This window comes from Engraulis encrasicolus, chromosome 24 (assembly GCF_034702125.1).
Source record: "Engraulis encrasicolus isolate BLACKSEA-1 chromosome 24, IST_EnEncr_1.0, whole genome shotgun sequence".
Lineage (NCBI taxonomy): Eukaryota > Metazoa > Chordata > Actinopteri > Clupeiformes > Engraulidae > Engraulis > Engraulis encrasicolus.
The window spans coordinates 10,149,677-10,154,676 of record NC_085880.1 but is presented as its reverse complement, the minus strand read 5'-3'; the positions used below and the strand labels follow the sequence as shown (position 1 = coordinate 10,154,676).

Below are 5,000 nucleotides of genomic sequence, written 5' to 3'. Positions count from 1 at the left end.
GAAACACCAGCCGCAGTCAGAGGAACCCCCGGAGAAATAAAAAAAGGAACCATACCAACGACTAATGCGGAGCAGTTGAGAGATGAAAAAATAATTATATATATTTATATATATATATATATATACAGTATATATATGGGGGGGTTCCACCCGCATGCACTGATGCCACACATGAAAGGGCTGAGTTCTCAAACAGGGGACCAATCAAAGAAGATCTTGTATTCCCTCCCGGGAGGAAAGCAGAGCACACTGCAGCTCTATGTTCATGATGCCTGAGACTCGATTTCGAATTTTTGGAGAGATGACGCGATTAAAAAGAAAAAGTCCAATATATTGCATTCGTGCAATACTTTGCCTTTTTGCGCAACCCCTATAACCCTGTATCTCACTTCTGTCACATCCAAGATATGCACAGTGAACTATAAAATGACAAGCTTTGAATTTTAACAGTGAATGTACAGTATTACAACACTTCGCCTTCTGCATAACCATTCTCACCCTCTAACCCACTACACATCCAAGATGGCAAATTTCCCTCGAGACAAATAAAAAAGACTCTTGAATCATGAATAGCAATTTAACAGGGAACATATCGGACCAAAAACTTGTATATGAACCCCTCTAACTCCCTTCCCATTTAAGATAGCAACCTAAGAGAGAACATAACATGTCAGACCAGAGTTGGGTTTGGCTGGCAGTGTCAGTGTGCAAATACTGGGTGCCAAGGTGGGATCCCATCCAGAGACCGCCACACCACACCGTGATCTGTCATCTTTGCTCTGTGATCTGCAATGGCCTCAGGCAGTGTTGCCAGATGTGTCTGATCCCGCCCAGGTGCTCAAAATCCGCCAAGAGGCGCTAAATTCCGCCCAATTTCAACAAATCACATTGACTTCTATGGACATAAAACTGCAGAAAAAAAACTACAAATGCCAGATTTTTCCCGTTTTTACCCGCAGACGGCCATCCCTAGCAGACCAATTGGGCAGGTAACCGCCCAATCTGGCAACACTGGCCTCAGGAAGCCTTTGGGGCTGCGCCTCGTCCGTCCACGTTGGGGCAGTTCTTTCTTTCTTCAGTTTTTTTTTGCGGTGGTGGTTCTAAATGGGCCTCTCGAGTAACCGAACCCTCAGCTGCCCTCCGCTTTGGGTCGTTGCTGTGCATCTAGCCGCGTATCAGGAGGACTGAGGGCGCCATGTCCAGCCGTGTGAAGAGCGGGGCAGAGGCAGGGGCTGTGGTTGGGTAAGAGTGTGTAAGGTGCGGTGAGGCAGGGGGCGAGGGTATAGTACAACACTCCCAACAGGGGAGGAAGGGATGGAGGGAAAGAGATGGAGAGAGAGAGAGAGAGAGAGAGAGAGAGAGAGAGAGAGAGAGAGAGAGAGAGAGAGAGAGAGAGAGAGAGAGAGAGAGAGAGAGAGAGAGAGAGAGAGAGAGAGAGAGTGCAAGTAAGAGTGAGTGCCAGGGGACTGGGCCTTGGTCTGGCAGCGAGGCGGTTGTGGTCACCCTTCTTTAAGGAAAAGAGAGTGAGAGTGGAGGGAGCCAGGCCATATAGCACCTTACGGTGAGGGGCGCCAACTCATGGGAGAAACACAGCATGAGAGAGGGATGGGGTGAAGGACAGCAGGGGAACCGCAACTTCAGAGAGAGAGAGGGAGAGAGAGAGAGAGAGAGGGGGTGGGGGGGGTGGAGAGAGAGAGAGAGGGAGAGTGGGAGAGTGGGAGAGAGGGAGAGATGTAAAAGTAAAAAGAGAGATGGAGGACGTGAAAATGAAAGAGAGAAGAGAACGGGTAGACGGGGAGAGAGAGGGAGAGAAATGTTGTTTGTATTGGAACACGTTTGTAGTGTCAGTTCAAAGTTGTGGCCAACGCAGTGGAGTGGGTTGGTGTGTGTCTGTGTGTGTGTCTGTGTGTGTGTGTGTGTGTGTGTGTGTGTGTGTGTGTGTGTGTGTGTGTGTGTGTGTGTGTGTGTGTGTGCACGTAAGTGTAAGTGTGAGTGTACAAGTCTCTGTGTGTGAGGTGAGGGGCAGATTCTGGGCGCAGATGGGGATGGGTGTGGGGGGTGAATTGATCAAATTAGCCGAGGCAAAGTCTTCACACGTTGGAAGTGGCTTTTAAAATACTGGGCTGGAATTTTTTAAAGGGGAACTACGAAAAGATGAAAAAAGGGGAGGAAAGGAAAGGAAAGGAAGACGGAGAGGGGAGAAAAAAAATCCCCAAACTGTCAGAAATTAGGAGAGGAGAGCAGAGGAGCGAAACACACTGAGCGGTCTTTGTCAAGGGCCTTCAGTGGGACCGGGGAGCATATGGAACATGTTACAAGCGTTCTGGGACTCGATGGAAAGAGTTCTGCTCTTTTCATGTGAGACGTGTGTGTGTGTGTGTGTGTGTGTGTGTGTGTGTGTGTGTGTGTGTGTGTGTGTGTGTGTGTGTGTGTGTGTGTGTGTGTGTGTGTTTTCTGTGAAGTGCGAGAGAGAAAGAGTGTGTGTCTGTGTGTGTATGTGGGTGGGTGAGCAAGTCAGTGAGTGGGCCTGTGTTTCATGTACCGTATGCGAGTGCCGTCTGTGTGTGTGTGTGTGTGTGTGTGTGTGTGTGTGTGTGTGTGTGTGTGTGTGTGTGTGTGTGTGTGTGTGTGTGTGTGTGTGTGTGCCTGCTGCTTAGGTTGCGTTTGTGCATGTTGTGGATATAAAGGTGTGTGTGTGTTCATCTGAGTGTTTGCGCGCATGTAAGTGTGTGTACGAGTGTGCCTGTTTGACACTGTAGTGACCATTACATTAAATTTAAGGTACGCACCTGTGTGTGTGTGTGTGTGTGTGTGTGTGTGTGTGTGTGTGTGTGTGTGTGTGTGTAAAATACTGTAGGTGGCGCACGATGTGAAACACCTTGGTGCTATCCCAAACAGCTATAACCTCACAACCACAGTGTGACACTTATGCCACTCCAGATAAAACGTCATAACACCACCACACTAAAAGGAGACAGCCGCGTCCAGAGAGCAAAGAGCTGGGCTGCTTCCAGTATGCACCCAAGTGTGTCTGAGCGGCGCGGTGTGTGTTTCAATTGGTAATTGCGTGTGTGTGTGTGTGTTTGTGTGTGCGTGCCAGTTCAGACTGTGCTGAAATCCAGGCCAGATAGGGACCACAAGCATTGCTGCGTTCAAAATGAAAGGTTGAATATGTTGAAAACGTTAGTAACATAGTGCTGAATGTAAGAACTGTTCCATTCAAACTATTTTGCGTCCCTCTATATTGTAGATTTGAACTGCCAACCGATTCATCTTCTTTGACCGTTTGGCATGTTGGCAAGATGCTCAAAAGGAACTTTAAAGTAGAGCTGGCCAATATGGTGGTAAAAACCAAACAAAACAATCGGAGATGGCAACCTGTGGTGTGTGTGTGTGTGTGTGTGTGTGTGTGTGTGTGTGTGTGTGTGTGTGTGTGTGTGTGTGTGTGTGTGTGTGTGTGTGTGTGTGTGTGTGTGTGTGTGTGTGTGTGTGTGTGTGTAAAACTATGTATGAATTGTGTATTAGTGTTTATTTGAGTACCTATTCACTGATTTGCACAGCTGGACTGGTCTGTGGCACTTGCACAACTAACACAATATACCAAGTGTTACCAGTGGACACTGCACACCCTGATACACACACACACATGCATACACACACACACCCTAAAATACACAACCAACACACACACACACACACAGTCTCTCTCTCTCTCTCTCTCTCTCTCTCTCTCTCTCTCTCTCTCTCTCTCTCTCTCTCTCTCTCTCTCTCTCTCTCTCTCTCTCTCTCTCTCTCTCTCTCATACACACACACACACCAAAAACTGCAATAATAAACAGGCACAGTGGAAGATGTATTTTCCTGTGCGTGCAGGGACGCAGGAGTTTACTTTCAGAGCTATGGAGAGCAGGACCACCTCTGGCCTATTGCCGCACAGGGCACATCTGTCATGGCAGTCCGTCACACGTTTACAGTGCTGGAATAAAAATGAGTCTGAATGTAATATATTTGGAGGGAGAGAGAGAGAGAGAGAGAGATAGAGAGAGAGAGAGAGGGGGGGGGGGGGAAGTTATTCTCTTCTTAGTATTTGCATTTCTGAATTTTGCTTTTTTACAATTCTTGTGTGTGCATCCATTCATTTATTTGTGGTGTGTGCGTTAAGCCTGTAAAACAGCTACACTGCCAGACACCATGTATTGGAGATTGAGGAGCATTTTTTGGTAAGGATTCAGTTTCGATAGATTACATTATTAGGGGCCAAGCAGCGAAGCTGCCTGGCACCTTAGAGTGTTTGTACTGTTCTTATTATTATTATTAATTCATGTTTCTCCTCTGGGAGTCTATGGCAGCCCATAGAACCGTATGGTCGAAAATGCTGAAAATTGGCACACGCGTTCAGGACCATCTCAGCATTACCCACAGCAATTTTTAGGTCCCCAGCCCCAACCCTCTAGCGCCACCAGCAGGCCAAAGTTGCAGGTACATTTCTGCTTGTAACTTTTGAACCGCTGGGCCAATTTTCAAAAATTTGGTATCTCTGGAATCCTTGGGCTGAGACGAATCCAACGCACCCTATGACGTCATTTTCCGCCTGGATAGTTTTCCCGCCATTTTGAATTTTGTGAAAATCACTAAAAATGGGTGTCCTCCCTCAATTTTTGACATTTTTTCCTGAAACTCGGTATATAACATCTCTGGACTGAGCTTAACAAAACTTATGCCTTCAATTTTTTCTATCTTTTATCGTTTGGCCTTGACATCCAATCAAAAACGGCCTAAAAGTCGCCAAACAGGAAGTGAAGTCATATCTTGGCAACCCATGGTCACAATCTTTTGCAAATTGTCACAGACATTCTTGTCCATGCCATGACCCACCAAAACAAATTTCAGGTCGCTAGCTCAAACTCTCTAGCGCCACCAGCTGGTCAAATTTTTAGCTATGTTTCTGCCCGTAACTTTTGAACCGTACGCTCCATTTTAAATCTGGTGGTACCGTTGAA

General features: G+C 46.9%; 1 protein-coding gene across 1 annotated transcript in view; it reads right to left on the bottom strand.

Annotated features, from left to right (window-relative positions):
• srbd1 (S1 RNA binding domain 1) overlaps nucleotides 1-5,000 on the bottom strand; it is a 128,129-nt gene that overhangs the window by 33,981 nt on the left and 89,148 nt on the right. The gene's annotated exons all lie outside the window — the stretch shown is intronic.